Source organism: Rhinichthys klamathensis, unplaced genomic scaffold (genome assembly GCF_029890125.1).
Source record: "Rhinichthys klamathensis goyatoka isolate OS25496 unplaced genomic scaffold, OSU_Roscu_1.1 h1tg000001l_1, whole genome shotgun sequence".
NCBI lineage: Eukaryota > Metazoa > Chordata > Actinopteri > Cypriniformes > Leuciscidae > Rhinichthys > Rhinichthys klamathensis.
The window spans coordinates 457,189-478,684 of NW_026606555.1; the positions used below are offsets into that span (position 1 = coordinate 457,189).

General features: G+C 41.0%; 1 protein-coding gene across 3 annotated transcripts in view; it reads right to left on the bottom strand.

Moving 5' to 3' along the window:
* Positions 1 to 20,729, bottom strand: part of tmem200a (transmembrane protein 200A) — a 32,377-nt gene extending 11,648 nt beyond the window's left edge. Inside the window, exon 1 of one of the 3 annotated variants that reach the window (XM_056263642.1) lies at positions 20,117 to 20,729. The gene's annotated coding sequence lies outside the window, so the exon portion shown is untranslated. Of the gene's footprint in view, positions 1 to 7,275; positions 7,362 to 20,112 lie in introns of those variants that run through there. The other 2 variants (XM_056262398.1, XM_056262914.1) reach the window with 2 other exon arrangements.
* Positions 20,730 to 21,496: the final 767 nt, after the last annotated feature.

The following is a 21,496-nucleotide window of genomic DNA, read 5'->3' on the forward strand; positions in this document are numbered from 1 at the left end:
ACCTCTTCCAAGCGGGCCAGGGCCGGCTAATCGAGCCGCGCCCGGGCACGGTTCGGAGCACTCACACTAGTCAAACGAACCGCGCTTTGGTGGTCAAACGCACTCGGGCACGGTTCAAACTGGCTAGTGTGAGTACACCCTAAAACTAAAACTGAAAGTAAATAAAATAAAAACTAAACAGAAATGTGTTTGCAAAATAAAAACTAAACTTAAACTAACAAAACCATTAATGAAACTAACTAAATCTAAACTGAAATTTAAAGCAAATTGAAAATGATATTTAAAATAAAAAGAAATTTAACAAAGCAAAACTATTATAACCTGGACGCTAGTATAGTTATAGTTATCTTTCTTGGTGTGGATGGGCTTTAACAAAAACCAGCAGACATTAGGAATGTTTTGGCCTTCGCTGTATAAGAACATTGCCATATATCTGATTTACCTTTGGTTGGTTTCAAAGTTCTGTATCTACAAGTAGCTTTCTTTAATAAAGCATTAACATCTGTAGCACAAAGGGATCTTATTTCATGCAGTGCTAATAGCCACATGCGTCTGTAGATTGTACTTTTTTCAGGCTATGCTGTTACATATTAATATTTGTATTCAAGCTGAAAAAGTAATTATATTATTTTTTGTCTGCATGTCTCTATCTTTCATATTTCATCAAATGAAACACCCAAAAGAGTTTATAGGCATAAGAGGTAAGCTTTTGTCAAGTGGTCATTTTGGATCAATCAGTCAGAGCAATTGATGACTAAACTGATCGCTTAATGTCAAAACACACAGAACAAATAAGATCCCGGCGGTTGAAGGTGATCCCTCTAAGCACACCCGCTCATTCTGTGTGTAGGAGGAGATATTGGTGGTGTTTTTCTCTTCTGATGTTGACTCTTTGGGTAACTCTCTTTATATCTGTGTATCTGTGTATATATCAATATCTGTGGCAGGGGGCAGAGAGAGAAAGGGGTGGAAAGGGTTGAGAGGAGAGGGATGTCTTCCAACCTCATCTAATAAATGAATGACTTGATGAATTTACAAAAAAATCAAATGGTCAGTCCACTATAAAATCATTAGGGAGGAGACAAAGATAAAACATTGTATTTGTCTACTTCCATTAGGATTTTTATCTCCATTGTTCCCATTACATTTTCACTGTATTTTAATCTCATCGAATCTTTATTAGCTTCACATCTAATTATATGCAAATTCATTTTAATCAGCACTAAACAGGTGGAGCCCAAGGCCATGTAATTAGCTGGTCCTAGTATGGTGTTGTAGTTATAATCCAAGAGTATGACGCTTGTGAAGTCAATGATTGTTGGTGTACAACACAAGGCGAGTGGTGCAATACATACACACAGTTATTCTGCTAAAAGGCAACAAAGCTGTTGGAAGTTGGAAGGTTGAGGATAGAAGAGGTGGAGATTACATAAACAAATATTAGAACAAAAGCACACATTATGAGATCATATAGCCAACAGTCTTCTGTTGTCGGCTACAGTCTGGAAACAGGTACTTTCCTCTAAAGAATGCTTAACTCTCAATGAGCCATTTCTAATTGCCTGTGCTGTGAGTTTATCAGCAGCTTTAAACAGCTAATCATCAAACATGTGATCCAAAAGACATTCACAATCGCTTGTTATCTCTTTATTGATATTTTATTTTAGGCATTGGTTTTCAGTAAAGCTAGAGAGGAACTGTGATACAAGAAAGCTAGTTTAGGAGCATTTCACAAAGTGCTAAAAACAGGCAACATCCCACTAGTTGATTTGAAACTCGATTTAGGTAGGAGATGTTACACCCAAGCAACAGATTTTGCTGAAATCCTGCTCTCCACAGATTTACACACACACACACACACACACACACACCAAAGTTATTATAGTTTTGCATTTTTCATTAGTTTTTATTTTTATTTCGTTTTGAATTTTTGTTTTCAAATTCAGTTTAGTTTTAATTCATTTTTAAAGTGGATTTGCTAGTTTAGTTTATTTTTTATTTTTTGAAAATGCTTAGTTTTAGTTTAGTTTTTATTAGTTTTAGTGTTAGTTTTAGTTTTTCATTGTAATTTGGGTTATTTGTCAGGGGCAAGATTCAAAAAGGTCAGAAAAAGAATTGTGTAATAATAACTCAACAAAAACATCATACAATTTTAGAAATATCTATTCAACAATAAAACCAGTACATAAAATGTAGCCTACAATGTGAAATTCCTTTACCTTACAAAATCCACACGCTGTACCAAAAATCTTCACATCTTCACATATAAAATTCACACCCTATACAAATCCCACAGCTGACATCGACAATCCAAGTGCATTTTACCTCAAATTTGCGACTAGTTAACTTTCTAAAGAAGTCACAATCGCTTCTCGGGTCGACATTAACACACTGACAAAATTGTATTCAGAATGTAAAATATTTTGACACCACTTTTTAACCCTCTGGAGACCAAGGTGTTTTTGGGGTCCTTGAGATGTTTTGACATGCCCTGACATTTGTGCTTTTTTCAGTTGCTTATTAACATATTAATGGCACAGGTGAAATTACACTCTATTTAGCACAAACAGGGCTACCATAATATGTGAGCAACATGTACATGTTTGTATTTTTGAGAGAATATTGTTTATGCATGGTTATTGAAAAAACTAAAAACTAAAGTTTCTGAAATAAAGCCACAAAACACATACTAAATATGTGTCCACAAGACTTTTGACTAATGGAAGTTGTGGCCTAGAGTTTTTGCTTCAAAATGATCTGAAAATCATCCTTTCTAATCATTCACATAACACAATGGATTCTTTTAAATTGTGAAAAACATTATTTTGTTAGCCAAGGCAATATGCGAATGGGCGTGAACGGCCCAACCCCATTGTGAATAATTAGGTGGTTGAGAAGACAAAGACCCTCATATTAATGAGCCTTTCATTCAGGTGTGTCACACAAGAAAGAATGCAAGGACAATATACACACACACACACACACACACACACACACACACATACATACATATACATATATATATATATAAAATCAAAATATAAATGAAAGTCAAAAGCACATTTTTAGTCATACCTGGAAACAAATCCTGTTCAAATAGGTTATATGGGCCATTCTACAGAATTGGTTCCAAGTTAGAGTTGGAAACATCTTGAAAAGAAAATTGTTTTTTTCCATAAATGTCTTAGTAGGCCAATACATTTTATCATACATATTTCAAAGTTAAGGATTCATTATTTTGATATAGCTTGCATTGGAACAAACACTATTCTTAGTTGATTAGTTTATTGACAAAACATACTATATATTTAACATATGAGCAGAAACTGCTAACAAAAGCTTATTTGATGTCTATTTTAGAGTTAAAACTTTATAATCTATCCAAAACTAGTCACACACACACACAGAAACATGATTCAAATTTAAACAGTAGGCTATTTTTGCGTTTACAGACACTAACGTTATTATATATCGCGATTAGAACAAACCACAAGAATAAAAACACTTACAGTTCAGCTCGCTCCTCGAAGTGAAAATACACCAGCACTTGTTCTGAGGTAGGTAAATGTCCCAGGATTATTCCTCACAGCCGCGCAAGACGACAGTACATTAATCTGACTAAATATAGTGTGTTTACAGAGTTTATATGCGCGTTTACACGTCTCAATGTGTTGCTTCAGATCATTAGCGTTTGAATAGCGCGCGCTCTCCGTGGGCGTGTCACATTAGCGGAATAATGAGATGCGAGAACGATAATGAGAACGGCTGACACCTCTCTCTTTTTATATAGATTACATAAACAGGGAATATTTATTTTAGTTTTAAATTAGATAATTTAAAAGTACAAACTTAAATTATCATAAACATATATTGCTCATGTCTGGGTGAATAGTATTAGCTGAGTTTTGTTTAAGTTTATAGACGTGCTCCAGAAAAAAAGTTCACGGACACGAAGAGGCAGAACGCACACCCTGTTTATTTTCTTTATTTTACAAAAGCACAATATTTTATTTCGATTGTAGGTGGGCACATAAAAAAGTAGACATTTAATAGTTTTTTTTAATATGTTTCATAACTCTGTATGACCAGAAATGATGGAGAAGCTTAAGACTATTTTTCTGCTATGTGAAAAAAATCTGCCAAAACGCACGGGTGCGTTCTTGGTCCCCAGAGGGTTAATGTGTGATTGTGTAAAGGTGTTTACGACATATCAACCTTTCGCGAACATGCTTTCAACGTCGAACCCTCGTTTTCATGGAGACGCGGTGTGCACGGAGGGGACGGGCTGTGTGTGTGCGTGTGTGTGTGTGTGACAGAGAGACGGAGGGAGAGCAGGGAAAGGAAATGCAGCTGAACGAATACACTGCGTGTTTTAAATAGCGTTAAAAAAGACATTGACAAAGATGAAAACTAAGGACATTTACTCTATAATTTTATTTTATTTTAGTTAGTTTTGCCAAACACACATTACAGTTTTAGTTAGTTTTCGTTTTTTTGTAATGCCTCGTTTTTATTTTTATTTCAGTTAACGACAATGTTTTTTCCCACCTAGTTTTTGTTTTTTCGTTCGTTTTCGTTAACGATTATAACCTTGACACACACACACACATGTTTGTATTTTTGAGAGAATAATGTTTATACATGGTTATTGAAAAAAAACGACAACGAAATAAGGCCACAAAACACATACTAAATATGTGTCCACAAGACTTTTGACTAATGGATGTTGTCGCCTAGAGTTTTTGCTTCAAAACTATCTGAAAATCATCCTGCCTAATCATTCACATAAAACAATACATTGATTTGAATTTTGTAAGACACTTTTTGTTTGGAAAGGCAATATGCGTGGGGGCGTGAATGATCATGAATAATGCTGTGATTCACACCTGAGAAGACAATGATCCGCTTAATGAGACGCATAATCAGCCTTTTAGTCAAGTCAGGTGTGTCACTGAGAGGGAACCACAAGAAAGAATGCGAGGACAAAAGAAAAAAAGAAAAAACTTTATATATATATATATACACTCACCTAAAGGATTATTAGGAACACCATACTAATACTGTGTTTGACCCCCTTTCGCCTTCAGAACTGCCTTAATTCTACGTGGCATTGATTCAACAAGGTGCTGAAAGCATTCTTTAGAAATGTTGGCCCATATTGATAGGATAGCATCTTGCAGTTGATGGAGATTTGTGGGATGCACATCCAGGGCACGAAGCTCCCGTTCCACCACATCCCAAAGATGCTCTATTGGGTTGAGATCTGGTGACTGTGGGGGCAATTTTAGTACAGTGAATTCATTGGCATGTTCAAGAAACCAATTTGAAATGATTCGAGCTTTGTGACATGGTGCATTATCCTGCTGGAAGTAGCCATCAGAGGATGGGTACATGGTGGCCATAAAGGGATGGACATGGTCAGAAACAATGCTCAGGTAGGCCGTGGCATTTAAACGATGCCCAATTGGCACTAAGGTGCCTCAAGTGTGCCAAGAAAACATCCCCCACACCAATTACACCACCACCACCAGCCTGCACAGTGGTAACAAGGCATGATGGATCCATGTTCTCATTCTGTTTACGCCAAATTCTGACTCTACCATCTGAATGTCTCAACAGAAATCGAGACTCATCAGACCAGGCAACATTTTTCCAGTCTTTAACTGTCCAATTTTGCTGAGCTCTTGCAAATGTAGCCTCTTTTTCCTATTTGTAGTGGAGATGAGTGGTACCTGGTGGGGTCTTCTGCTGTTGTAGCCCATCCGCCTCATGGTTGTGCGTGTTGTGGCTTCACAAATGCTTTGCTGCATACCTCGGTTGTAACGAGTGGTTATTTCAGTCAAAGTTGCTCTTCTATCAGCTTGAATCAGTCGGCCCATTCTCCTCTGACCTCTAGCATCAACAAGGCCTTTGCGCCCACAGGACTGCCGCATACTGGATGTTTTTCCCCTTTCACACCATTCTTTGTAAACCCTAGAAATGGTTGTGTGTGAAAATCCCAGTAACTGAGCAGATTGTGAAATACTCAGACCGGCCCGTCTGGCACCAACAACCATGCCACGCTCAAAATTGCTTAAATCACCTTTCTTTCCCATTCTGACATTCAGTTTGGAGTTCAGGAGATTGTCTTGACCAGGACCACACCCCTAAATGCATTGAAGCAACTGCCATGTGATTGGTTGATTAGATAATTGCATTAATGAGAAATTGAACAGGTGTTCCTAATAGTCCTTTAGGTGAGTGTATATATATATATATATATATATATATATATATTGTATATTCTACAGAATTGGTTCAAAGTTACAGTTGGAAACATCTGTTTCAAAACAAAATGTGTCTTTTTCCACAAATTTTGTATTCATGGAAATTGTATAATATCCAAGGTAAACATTTCTAGTAATTGTGCAGTTAATTCTCATACTGTATTTTCAGAAAGTTTTGGAATAAGTATCCTCTCCCCAAATTTGTCACTAAGAAAACACAATAAAAATAATTTGATGAGAAGGCTTATATTGACCGATTTAGATTTTTTTTGTTTAGTTTTACTTTGTAAATATATTTTTTGCTATTTTATTAAAAAGGTTATAATTACAACAACAATTACAATTTTAACAATATTTCAAGTGTAATCTTTCTTTGTAAAAAGTATACATTTTATCATACGTATTTCAAAGTTAAGGATTCATTAGTTTGAATATTGGAACAAACACTATAATAACATCTTAGTTGATAATTCAATATACCTACTTTATTTTTGACAAAACATCCCATACTATATATTTAACATATGAGCAGAAATTGGCTAACAAAAGCTTATTTGATGTGGCAGTAGTATTTTTTACAGTAAAAACTTTATAATCTATCCAAAACTAATCAACGAAATCTTGTCTAAACATTCATATTTCGTTTGTAACATATCGTTTTTATGATATATTAGCATATAAATGTTAATTTGCAATTTAAAACGTTTATTTTTATGTCTTATACAAAGACTCATACTCATCTCAGTATAGCAATATAGTTTGGTAAAAGCTTAACTAGTAGATGTGTTCATGTAAAAATAACATGTTTACTAATGTAAGTGCCAGTGTGAATGAACGGCACAGATGCGCGCTGTTGTTTACTACAGCTGAAGTAAACAACAGTGCGCATCTATGCCATTCATTCACTCACACACAGACATGCGATTCATATTAAAACAGTCTTGTTGCGGTTTACAGACACAATTGCATATCGCGATTACAACAAGGCACTTAAGAATAAAGAACTTACTATTCACAATCCTCAGCTGGATCCGTTGCTCCTCAAAGTGAAACTAAACCAGCACTTCTGAGGTAAATTTCCCAGGATTATTATTACGATAGTATTATTCCTCACAGCGTAGCAAGATGACGTAGAGTACATTAAGCTGATTAAACTTAATGTGTTTTATCCAGCTGATGTGGGCGTTCACAGGTTTGCATGGATTGCCTCAGATCTTTTGCGTTTGAATGGCGCGCAGTCTCCGCGGGCGTGTTCACATTAGCAGATAATGAGCTGCGAGAATGGTAATGTGAACGACTAACATCTCTCTCTTTTCATACAGATTGCATAAACAGAGAATATTGTTACTTCATTTAAAAGAAGAGAATTCAAGCTTCATAAAGACATATCTCTCGTGCCTGTTTGACTGAATATTCGCTGAGTTACAGTTCATTTTCGGACGCGTTTCAGAATAGACTTCACTGACAGAGAGAAGGCAGAACTCGCATCATGTTTGTTTTTCTTTATTTGGCGAAAAGCACAACATTTAGTTTTTATTGTGAGTATACACAAAAAATAGACACTTAACAGGATCGAATGATGTACAACACTTATATGTAAGATCAAAATCAACAGAGTATTTTGAGTCTCTTTTTCATTGATAAGAATAAAAGCTGGTATCGCCGGCGTGACCGCCGACCCCAGGGGGTTAAGACTAACATATTCATACTAAAAGCCAAAAGAACTTTTATACGATATATAATAATTATTAAACCAAATAATTATACGATTTGATTAATTTACATGACTTTTCCAGTTCTAGAAATCAGATTTTGAAAATTAGACTTCGTCATTTATGCAGTTTTTTCAAGACAGTGGAAATCCTGACTATTGCAGTAGGTCAGCGAACACCCGGTTTGTAAATCAACCCTCCACAAGATGGTGCGTCGAAAAGATATAGGCTAATCCAAACAGCACTGTGTTGTACTGTCTATTGAAAACCACAAATCTAGCTGTTAACAAAGTGCTTTTTTTCAACAAACCTATATTATTAATTTTAAATTAAAATTTGGTGCATTTTTAAAGAATCTGCAAAGTGTTTATTGTGAACTGAGCCACTCAAAACACTTTATTATGAGCCACGTCTTCCCTTTACAACACACAGCACAGCTTCAAAAATGCATAACGTAATAAAAAACATTTAATTAATGTTAATTTTGACTAATTTAGTTGACAAGAAAATGCAAAATCAAACCAAATATCCAAATATTTTAAATAATTTAAATGTATCAACATCTAACAAAAACGGGAAAATCATCCTTCCATCTTTTGCATTTGAATGTCAAAGTTCACATTTTAATTCCACATTCCTGAAAGGAATACTCCATACTCTCTTTTGCTTTAAATGCATGTTTCAGCGTCAGCGCCACGGGAGCAGTATGTGTAAATCTCACAATAAAGTGTTTTGAGTGGCTCAGTTCACAGTAAACACTTTGCAGACGCTATGATTTTGGATCGCTTTTAAAGTGCACCAAATTCAGTTTATTTTAAAATGTATAATATTTTTGTGAATATAAAGCTATAGCATTTCACCAGTTTTGTAATGAGAAGCAGTTTTCCACCAAAATACTATAAAAGCAGGCTTCTTGTCAAGCTATACCACAAGAAAGTGATGAAAATAAGACAGAGCTGTACAAAATTATTGCACTGAAAAGCAAAATCGCATTCAGCATACTAATTGTCAGTGAGTTCTTGGTTTGGCCTTGTTGTAGTATTGAACATTTGATTAGTTTCGTAAACTTTCTCAGGGCCATGTCTAAGCATACCGATCTCGCCACAATGGTAAGACAGCTACTGGTGTCGCTAATAACAAGGGTTCCCTATAAGTTAGTCACATTCAACGTTAATCGTCGAATTGGGATCTCGACTGAGAGCCAAATCCCCTTCAAGTGGTAACAGAACGAGCCAATGCATCGCAAACCGCACCCCCGCTTCCGGGTATATAAGGGCTCGCGTCCAATACTCACATCGAGCTTTTGCTTCAGAGACGAGCGGTCTTTTGTTTTACTCTGCTCTACATTCATCGTTGTGGTCAACGGATCGAGAAGGAACCAGTTCCAGTGTTGGTGTGGGGCCGTGTTTCAGCGGAGGTCGCAACTGCTGAGTGTGCATGGCCAGTGCAAGTGGCTTTCCCCAGGGAGCTTGAACACTAAAGAGCTTGAATTTCCCTAAATGGGGTTTCATCTTTTTCAAGATGTTGTTCCACCCGTGTACCTCTGGATGCGGTCGTTTCCTGGTCCCGTCTGACAGCCACACTTTTCCGCCTCACGTGTCTGGGCCGGAAGCATGCTGAGGTAGAGTTTGTAGATGAGTCATGCACCCACTGCGGAAAGATGACTATCGCGATGTTGAGGTCGAGACTAAAATACCTCGAAAGAGGTGGAGGGTGACCTGAGGATCACAGTAGGGGCTTCCCCGCAGGGCCTTGCCTCTTGCGCCTTGGAGTCAGAAGTGACTCAGGTTGCTTTATGCATTTCACATCAATCGTGCAGCCGACAAGGTCTCACGACAGCATACGTCCATGGAAGAGTGGTGACTCCACCCCTGGACAGTCCAGTTGATATGGGACCACTTTGGACTCACTCAGGGGGGACCCTCAGCACAGATGCACTGGCGCACAGCTGGCCCCCGGGCCTACGCAAATATGCGTTTCCCCCAGTGAGCCTACTCACACAGACCCTGTGCAAGGTCAAGGAGGACAAGGAGCAGGTCTTCATGGTTGCGTCTTAAGGGCCTACACGGACCTGGTTCCCAGAACTCATGCTCCTCTCGACAGCCACTCCCTGGTGGATTCCACTGAGGAAGGACCTGCTTTCTCAGGGACGGGGCTCCATCTGGCACCCGCGTCCAGATCTCTAGAACCTCCACGTGGGGTCTATGGATGGGACACGGAGGGTTTAAGTGACCTACACCCAGCGGTAGTAGACACTATTACTTTAGCGAGAACTCACTCTACGAGGCAAGTCTGTAGGGAAACACGACTTGGTTGTCAGGTTCCTGAGAATCGCCAGGAGGTTGAATCCCCCTCTGCCATCCCTCATATCCCTCTTGGGACCTCTTCGTGGTCCTGACGCACTTACAGAGAGCACCCATTGGGCCCTATCCTGCACCCAGCGCAATTGACTTTGTACACCGACGCATGTATCATTCGTATTTTGCACCCGTGCAAAGCGGACTTTTCCCTCCACAGACGCACGCCGGCAAACGAGGGAATGAACTTGCGCTCCCTGGGCGGTTCAGCGTAAAAAAGGAGGCGTGTTCTGGCGCAAACAATCCCTGGTGCTATTTTGCAGTTCCAGAAAACAATTGCGCCACTGACCAGGAAAAACCTAGTCTAAAGTCAGTGGCGCGTTGCGCGTACATTCAGATGCTATTTTAAGCGCGCATGCTTGGCCATAATACAGAGTGTGAACAACGCGCATACACTGTAGATGATTCTCTCATCTACACAGATGCATTTTACTTTTTGCAAATGATACATTATTATAAGGAAAAATATTAAAACATGAGGTAAATCATTGTTGTGTCCATGACGATGGGAAAAATAGGCATAAAGCTTACACATTTACCCAAATTATTACATGCATGTTTAACCGAAGCTAATTTGGGTGGGTTTGTCCCATCCCCAATGTCACTTCTCTTTCTTTTACGGCCCTGACGAGAACATCGATCTCCTTTGCTGTGAACCGATTCTGAAGCGCGCCTGGTAAATGCGCCGTTATAATAGTATTGCGCCATGGAACAAGCGCACCTCGTTCATCATGCTCTTAAAGGGAATGTGATATGACGCTCTTATTGGTTTGTTTCCCGTTACGCCCAAACCACACCTATGAATAATGAAGCTACTTTAGACCAACCCCTTTTAGATTTGCGTCGAGCGCAAGAGTCATTTATCCCGCCGATTAAATAGCAACAGCGCCGAGATCCGCCCACAAAGTTACTTGCGCTTTGCGCTTGACACTTGCATTTCAGATCGTTAAAATAGGGCCCATTGAGTCTTTGCAGTCAGTGGAGATTAAAATCCTGTCCTTTAGGATAGCACTCCTGGCTGCACTCACTTTTATTAATAGCCTGGAATTCAGGCCGGCTAACTCTCACATCACCCCGAGACCCCGGCCTGGATACTTGGCCAAAGTTCCCACCACTCCTTTTCAGGGACCAGGTGGTGAACTAACAAGCGCTGCCCCCGGAGGAGGCAGACCCAGCCCTTGTGTTGCTGTTTCCCATTCGCGCCCTGTGTTGTACGTGGACCACACACAAAGTTTCAGGACTTTGCAACAGCTCTTTGTCTGCTATGGAGGACAGCAGAAGGAAAAGGCTTGGGCAGGATGTGGCCTCCGCAGCATCCCTTTCTAAAACTGGAATAAGCACGCTTTCCCAGTGTTATCCAACAGTCTCACTGTATAGGGTGAAAGGAACTCAGTGATTGACAATCTTTGTGATTAAGCAGTAGGGATGGGAATTGAAAACGATGGTTCCACTCGAGAACCATCGATATTGTATGCCCTCGACATTAAAGAGTCCTTTTATCGATGCTCCTGCTCTGAGTCAGCCATAGTATGTACAGACCGTGGACTCACAACTGTCCCTTTTGTCCTTTATCGAGCACCATAGCACGGCGTCCAAAGCGAATTTTTGTCCTGCCAAAGTCTTATTTGATCGGTGAGTAATGTAGATGAACTGCTGCGCTTGTGACAGGGCGCATGTTAAACTGAACAAGCAGAGAGAGAGAGAGCCCCGGTCGCGCGCGCGCATTCTCTTTCTCTTGGAGCAAGGCGAAAGTATAAGGCTCCACCGTCTCAAAACTAAGCGCTGTCTTGCTCTCTCTCCCTCGCACATATTAATCAAAATAAATCGACACGATGGTAAGGTCGGAAGATAAAGTTTCATGTGGAGCATTCTGACATTTTATTTTCATGAATTACCACTGGGTGTGAACTGTGCTAAAATACGTTAACTTATCTTCTCTGAAAAGCGTTCCGCACATTCAGCTGACATAAACCACACTTTAAACAAACGAAAAAAAAAACTATCCAGTGATGAAATGTTTTCTGTGATGACACAAATCTTGTGGGATGTCCCAACCGCCGGGATAATCACACAACGCGCACACGTACGATAATGACATGTCCAATTCGCGAACTAATGACTCATTTGAACCGATTCACTTTAATGAATAGTTAAAACAACTGATCTTTCCAACACTGAACTCACGAGATGTCTGATTCGGTGTATAATAAATCGGTAACACTTTACAATAAGGTTCCATTTATTACATAAATTACATAAAAAGTACTGTTTGCTTTCTCAAGTGTTAGCTATAAAACAAATAAAACCACTTGGTTTTTTTCCCCTAAAAAAAGCACATGACTACTTTTTCCCACACAGTCCTATCAGGAATCGATAAGAGAATCGTTAAAGAATCGGATCGATAAGCAGGATCGTCAGTGGCATTGATATTGATAAAATCTTATCAATTCCCATCCCTATTAAGCAGTCCCCTTCTCTACCCCAGCCAGCAAACTCAGAGCGCTAGAAGGAGTCAGTAGTTGTGGCGACTTCCATAGGGATCCCAATTCGTCAGTCACTGACGATTAACATCGAACGTGACTGACTGATAGGGAATGTCTAAGTTATTAATGACATTAATACCCGTCGCCACAACTCCTGTGCCTTCGCTGACAGCCAGGACACCGTCTCGGCTCCAAAGCAAAAGCTTGATATGAGTATTGCACGCAAGCCCTTATATACCCGGAAGCGGGGGTGCGGTTTGCGATGCAAATCTCACTAGCCAATGTGCATTGTAGGGATGCACCGAATCCAGATTTGTGGGGTTCGGCCGAATACGGAATCCACTGGTTAAGATTCTGCCGAATCCGAAACCGAATACCGAATCCTACTCTCATCCTCAGTCCATTAACACAGTAAACACATTAATGAAGTAAACAAAGTGGATTTTTCATTTAATTTTATTACTGTAAATAATAAACACTACTTTTACTTTTATATCTGTAAAAAAAAAAAAAAGAAAGAATAAGCACCATTATGCATTTTAACAGCGGCGATGTTGTGTAGCCTATTGTTTCCTTGCCACCATGAGACAAATCGGCATTGCAAATTGAACATGTAGCTCGACTTGAATTGCCTTCTTTTCACTAAAAGTACTGCCAAACAACACTTTTTCTGCTCACGAGTTCCATTTTCACTTTCTCACAGCCTACTGCATTCGAACGGTGCACCTACTGTAACGGGTGGAAATAAGGTGTGGCCCTTTTAAGAACTGCGCGCTCCCTCTTGAACTGTCTGCAGTCTGTATTGTATGTGCCGTGCGCCTCGAACACATGCCCATGTATGCGGGTTATTTCTGTTTGATGCTCATTTTTTACCTTATTTTGTTAAGTAACGCTGTGGATGGTACGTGTGACAGACAGTTACACAAGTTCGATTGCGGAATAAAGTGCGAGTTGTGAGATGCCAATCGCCTCCGTGAGTCTGTCTGTCCTCTGCAATAACTTTAGCTGTGAGCTATCCCAATTTTTCTTCCTGACACAACACGTTACACAACAGGCTTGTTCGACTTGAACCGGCGCTGCACAGACAGATCAGTTTATGACATCAAAGTATCGCGAGAGCAATTCAAAAGCATAAGGAGCCGTCTGCTCTCTATTCGTTCACGCGGTACTCTGATGTCATTCACTGATTGGTGACTTCGACGTAGCGCGCGTAGTGCAAGCCTAGGGTTCGGTTCGGTGGAAAAAAATTCTGAGGTTCGGCAGAAACCGAACCCCGTTAAAAAGCCTAATATTCGGCCGAATCCGAATCCGAATCCTGGATTCGGTGCATCCCTAGTGCATTGGCTCGTTCTGTTACCACTTCAAGGTGATTGGGCTCTCAGACGAGACCCCAATTTGTCAGTGTCATGAGTTTAGTCTATGTTTTTGTCTTGTTTCATGTGTTACAGCTATCTTTCATGTTGTTAGTGTTCCCAGGTGTTTCCCATTAGCCACACCCTCTTGTTATCTTGTTTAGCTTGTCTACCCTTGTATTTAAGTCGGTGTGTGTCGTGCAGTCTTTGTTGAGTTCTTAATGTTATGTGGCTGGTTGTTCAGTTCCTGAGTCCTGTTTCCTGTTCCTGAGTTTTCGTGTGTGTATCTGAGTTTGTGTATTAAACAATACTGCAAATGGATCCTACTGCCTTGTCTGCTTCACCCGGCAGTGACAGAAGAACTCAACCAAGAATGAATCAGGCAGATTGTCACATTTAGCAGAGGAGGCTGTCCCTGAGTCTGCTGCAGAGGAGGCTGTCCATGAGTCGGCTGCAGAGGAGGCTGTCCCTGAGTCTGCTGCGGAGGAGGCTGTCCCTGAGTCTGCTGCGGAGGAGGCTGTCCCTGAGTCTGCTGCAGAGGAGGCTGTCCCTGAGTCTGCTGCGGAGGAAGCTGTCCCTGAGTCAGCTGCGGAGGAGGCTGTCCCTGAGTCAGCTGCGGAGGAGGCTGTCCCTAAGTCTGCTGCAGAGGAGGCTGTCCCTGAGTCTGCTACGGAGGAGGCTGTCCCTGAGTCTGCTGCGGAGGAAGCTGTCCCTGAGTCAGCTGCGGAGGAGGCTGTCCCTGAGTCTGCTGCAGAGGAGGCTGTCCCTGAGTCTGCTGCGGAGGAAGCTGTCCCTGAGTCTGCTGGAGAGGAGGCTGTCCCTAAGTCTGCTGCAGAGGAGGCTGTCCCTGAGTCTGCTGCAGAGGAGGCTGTCCCTAAGTCTGCTGCGGAGGAGGCTGTCCCTGAGTCTGCTGCGGAGGAAGCTGTCCCTGAGTCTGCTGCGGAGGAAGCTGTCCCTGAGTCAGCTGCAGAGGAGGCTGTCCCTGAGTCTGCTGCAGAGGAGGCTGTCCCTGAGTCTGCTGCAGAGGAGGCTGTCCCTGGGTCTGCTGCGGAGGAGGCTGTTCCTGAGTCTGCTGCAGAGGAGGCTGTCCCTGAGTCTGCTGCTGAGGAGGCTGTCCCTGAGTCTGCTGCGGAGGAGGCTGTCCCTGAGTCTGCTGCATAGGAGGCTGTCCCTGAGTCTGCTGCAGAGGAGGCTGTCCCTGAGTCTGCTGCGGAGGAGGCTGTCCCTGAGTCTGCTGCGGAGAAGGCTGTCCCTGAGTCTGCTGCTGCGGAGGCTGTCCCTGAGTCTGCTGCGGAGGAGGCTGTCCCTGAGTCTGCTGCAGAGGAGGCTGTCCCTGAGTCTGCTGCGGAGGAAGCTGTCCCTGAGTCTGCTGCGGAGGAAGCTGTCCCTGAGTCTGCTGCAGAGGAGGCTGTCCCTGAGTCTGCTGCAGAGGAGGCTGTCCCTAAGTCTGCTGCAGAGGAGGCTGTCCCTGAGTCTGCTGCGGAGGAAGCTGTCCCTGAGTCAGCTGCAGAGGAGGCTGTCCCTAAGTCTGCGGAGGAGGAGGCTGTCCCTGAGTCTGCTGGAGAGGAAGCTGTCCCTGAGTCTGCTGGAGAGGAAGCTGTCCCTGAGTCCGTTGCCGAGGAGGCTGTCCCTGGGTCCGCTGCAGAGGAGGCTGTCCCTGAGTCTGCTGCAGAGGAGGCTGTCCCTGAGTCTGCTGCAGAGGAGGCTGTCCCTGGGTCCGCTGCAGAGGAGGCTGTCCCTGAGTCTGCTGCAGAGGAGGCTGTCCCTGAGTCTGCTGCAGAGGAGGCTGTCCCTGAGTCCGTTGCGGAGGAGGCTGTCCCTGGGTCCGCTGCGGAGGAGGCTGTCCCTGGGTCCGCTGCAGAGGAGGCTGTCCCTGAGTCAGCTGCAGAGGAGGCTGTCCCTGAGTCCGTTGCGGAGGAGGCTGTCCCTGGGTCCGCTGCGGAGGAGGCTGTCCCTGGGTCCGCTGCAGAGGAGGCTGTCCCTGGGTCCGCGGAGGAGGAGGCTGTCCCTGAGTCCGTTGCCGAGGAGGCTGTCCCTGAGTCCGTTCTATCGACCTGGCCCTCCCACCTTCCCCAAGATCACTTCCGGGTCACTACCACCCTGGACTCTGAGAAGCGTCTGGAATCCGCTTTTTAAGGGGGGAGTTCTTAATGTTATGTGGCTGGTTGTTCAGTTCCTGAGTCCTGTTTCCTGTTCCTGAGTTTTCATGTGTGTATCTGAGTTTGTGTATTAAACAATACTGCAAATGGATCCTACTGCCTTGTCTGCTTCACCCGGCCGTGACAGTCAGTCACTGTCGATTAACGTGGGAATGGGAGTTAAATTAGTGACCTAGACATTTCTGAATTCTACATATAGCACCTTTACTGTTTTTTTAAATTGCTTATACACAATTTCTTAAACTATGGCCCCATTTCTAGAAACTACACACAAAGCCACAAAACTTGAACACAACATGCAAAATGTCACACATCTCGTGCAAAAGCAAACACTTCATTCATAACTATTTTAACTCTTCTAAAAATTTTGTTTTTGCTTGTTCGTGTGCAGTGGAGTGTACAGGAGTTTGTCACACATACATGTACGAGAACAAATACACTGTATACAGTATGTATGCACAATTGATGAATTTTACACAGTAATGGAACTGAGCTGAATCAACACTGAACTGACTTGAGCTGTATAATGACACTATTGACTTGTTAGAGCTGGTTTTCAGCAGAATTTGAATTTGTTACTATTGTAAAGCTGCTTTGAATCTCAGCTAAACTTCACATCATTCACAGATAAACTCCATGCGCATGGGCGCCAGACGGACCGCAATAGAATAGGAGCGCAATAATTCGGACTAAAATATACATATTGCTAAAATATTTTTTGGTGGACAATAAATGTGCTATAAGTAGAATTTTAAACTTACAAACTTGTTTTCATTTTTAGTTTAGTGAATTTAAAAATAAAATCATTATTTTAGTTTTTTAGATTTTACTGTGTTCGAATATAATGCGATTGTAACCCTTTATTTGCACATAATGCATACCAGAACCTATATGGTTACATTCACTATGTTGGGTTTTTTCATAGCCTTCAATATGAACATTGTTTGTAGGACAACATTGGGCAGATTGTGAAATACAGTATATATTTTAAATAAATACAGATATTTTTTTATTCAAGTAAAAACCATAGAAAATACAGAGATATATTCATAGATTTCATGTGACGTCACACAGTGGAGCGGCCGCCATTTGTAGGACCGAATTCCAACATGCCGTCTATCTGCTGTGCTGTAAACTGTGATAACAGCAAATCACAAAGATATGTTGAGAAATTAACGTTGACCTGGAAATTTAAATAAAAGTAAAATTAGCAAATTACAGGTTAGCTAGCTAAATTAAAACATGTAGTTTACAATTGGAACACGTATTCTCTATATACAACCTTATTCTAGACCGCTATATTTACATTATAACCTTATACGTTTGGCTGAATTATGTTGTTGTTACCTGCTTCAGTATGCTAAACTACAGCTCACTGTTTCTGCCTTAATGCATTGTTTAAATTAATAGATTATTAGCTAACTGCATGATTTATATACATTGCTGAAATGCATAACTCGGACACTCTAAATTGTAATGTAGACACATGCATTTTCTAAAAAAGCTGCTTTGATTGTGAAAAGCGCTATACAAATAAATGAGAATTGAAAATAAAGGTGTCCAAACGTCACTGATAATACAAGAGATATGTGCTTTACCAACATTATTAGCAATTACTGGTGTAACGTTAATATTGCTTGATTAACAGAGTGCCACTTACCCTTCCTGTTATCAAGAAAATTTTCTTCATGGGGGCATTTAATACAACACTAAATCATAAATCAGATATACCTGTACAATAACATTACGATGTCAAGCAATCAATGTAAATAGTCCATTGAATTTAATTTGTTGTTTAATGACATTCAACATCAGACAATTTTACATATGTACTTTGATGGTCCAGTGGCGGAACTTTTGCCAAGCGTGTCAGAGGTTCTGGGTTCTAATCCGCCCTCGTACCCTTTTTTATTAAAAAACCCTTATTAAAATCGATTGTGTTTATCAGTGGTTGTATATCAGTCAGGAACACATTTTGTGTGCATTTTATTTTGTGATTTCATTAAAGCGCGCGTCCGTGTGAAGACTGTGCGGTGTGCGCGAGTCACGAGAGAACACTGTTTCTGCACCACTGATCCAGAGTCAACAAGCACTTTGATCACTTGATTTAAAAAACAACACATTTCAGCGTGCTAGATCACCTCTTATTTTACTTTTATTTATGTGTATTGGTACATCCGTGCCGCGAGATGTTTCAAAAGTGGTGGGGACATGGAGAGGGATTGTGGACGAGGTAACGTTAGATGTTATGTCAGCAAACGTAAAATTTGGCAAGTTTTTACTAGACTTTAGTGGAGTCAGCAGTTCGTTTAACAGTAAATACGGATCTATACCTAAAGTATCTATTTTATTTAAATACCGTTGCTTTTCATCTGTGCTATTTAAGTGTGCAACATCTTTCCGATCACCAGGGAGAGATTATGCGATTTAACGCAATGGTCCTAAAGATGGCGGCCACAACAAAAAAGTCACGTGACTGAAACCCATGAATACCGTATATCGGCATTCAACCAAAAGATACAGAGATTCGATTTTTTTGGCCATATCGCCCATCCAGTGAGTGTTATTTTATATGTGATTACTTTATTCAGTTTCTGTAGTATTTCTGTACCTGAAAAGACTTAGAACCCCCCCCCCCCACACACCCATAAAAAAAACTTTTCTCTTTTGTCTCTCTTTCTTTCATTTGTATCTTTATTCTACTCATTATTCTAACATCCTAAGTGATCAATTTATGTAAGCATTTTCACACAAGATCATTGGGTGTAGGCAATCGGGAAATGATTGTGGGATTTAATTGGCAGTGTTTTCTAAATGAAACACAAGAGCTGTTAGTTTTGAAGGATCTGTCTAATGTAGAGAACTGTGTTGAGCATTTAGCCAATTTGTGTAAAGGAGATAATGTGCTTGTAGTTTTGAAGACTTGATCTGAAGATTAGATACATTAGTGAATTTTTTCACTGAGTGAGCTTCAAGTACCACTTTTAGTGTGTAAGCAAAAAACAGTAATATGTAAGCTAAATGTATTCATACATGTATATGTGTAATGTATAATTATACTGTAAGTGTATATTTTTCTTTTAATATTTTGTTGTGAGTTAGAATCAAGAATATATTGAGAGATTGTCTTGATGGTGCCTAGATTTATGTATGAATATATGACTACCCACGATCATCTGTTGTTCATAAACAGATCAGTGGGTGTGTGTGTGTGTGTGTGAGAGAGAGAGAGAGAGAGAGAGAGAGAGAGAGAGAGAGAGAGAGAGAGAGAGAGAGAGAGATAGAGAGAGTTTGTGTGTGTGTGTGTGTGAGCGTGTGTGTGTCTGTGTGTGTGTGTGTGTGAGACAGAGAGAGAGAGAGTGTGTGTGAGAGTGTGTTTTGAGTGTGTATCTATGTGTGTTTGTGTGAGTGTGTGTGTGTGTGGGGTGGGGTGGGTGGCAGAAGTAATAAAGTACTCTCCAGCCCAATGATCATATCGATCATACATATGCTCTCCAATATTGGTCTTGTGTTCATCTGCTCATCTGTCTGATGGATAGATACCAACCTTTAACAAATGCTGAACATTTCCTTTATCGCATCATGCACATAAACAGAACCACTCAAATGTAAATACAGAAAAATACTTGTGAGACGTGAATAAATACATTTTAAGTCTAAGCGTAACGACGAACATTACATCCATAAAACATTCATAAAAAAACGACCACCAGATCCATATATTTGTACTGATTTACGATTCAGTGATAAACCCTGACACTGATTTTTACTGACCAATAATACACACCTGTATGCTGAGATCCTCCTCCTGATGTTATGTGTCCATTACGCAGATCTCACGATCATCATCATCATCATATTTCCACTCCACCGAAGAGGATAATTTAACTAATACTTTGCTTTAAAAGCTGTTTTTTTGTAGTTTCATTATTCAGTCCATCGGATTCTCTCTGTTTGGATGTTTGGAGAGAAAACTTCCATCTGAGCGCGCGCGTCCTCTCCATCTCAGCCCAGCTTGCGCCAGCTGCTGGATACGCGCTCGAGACAAACTTCACGATTCTTAAGCAAAAAACATGAGGTCTGAATGAGAATATCTCAAAACGAAATAAGTTCGTCTTTCTTTCTCTCCTTCCTTTTTTCTTTCAGCTCCCCAGTCGAACGTTTTTCCTCGTCTATAAATCCACAATAAACAATTCAAAGGCGAGCGTGATATCCGTGATTTCACTCAGATGTTTGAATAATCCCATCAAATAGACGAGTTCGTGTCGATAAAAGTCACTCATATTTGTTTGCATTATTTTAGTAAATAATAAACGCTAGTGTTCTTTGTGAAGTATCTCCTCAGAGGCGCGGTCTCGAGACCGAGGCGCGAATCGTTTGTAAGGGGCAGAGCGCGAGCGTTGGCTTTGTACTCCCACGTGACGCCTTTCCAGATGACGCACAATGACAGAGAGAGAGAGAGAGAGAGAGAGAGAGAGAGAGAGAGAGAGAGAGAGAGAGAGAGAGAGAGAGAGAGAGAGAGAGAGAGAGAGAATTTTAATCATTTGCGTGGGATTGAAAAAAACAACAACTAGAAAACACAGTATGTTACACCAAAACAACACCGACACGATCATTTCTTGGATGTAAATATTTCTGTAGGATACACGTGAAGGGTGTTTAAACAACCACAGCTGCTGTCATTACAATCTCTCAATGTGTGCATCTTTTATTAAAGAGGATGCACGTTGTGCATTTGAAATATAGACAGTATTCTCGCGCAGCCAGACTTTCAACACGTTCAGTGAGCGGAGTGTGGGCGTGACGTCTGCGGCTGAGAGACTGTGCAGACAGTGACAGGGTTTCTAACTTTAAGCTGGAGTGAGATTTTGATGAAATGGAATCAATTACACGCCACTATTTGGGTCCAACAACTCATTTGTAAAGCTACAATATGTAAGATTTTTGTAATAAAATATCCAAAGATATATTTCCTGCAGTTGTGTACTTACAATATCCCAAAAGTTCCCAAAGATTTTTAATTTCAGAGAAATTACAATTTTAAATTAAAGCTGCAAGCAGCATTTAGCGGTGTTCAAGCAGTTAAGGCCTTTAAGGCCGTTAAGCACAAAAGCATCAAAAGACATTAAGTTTTATGTAGCAAGCATTTAACCATTGACATCATAGA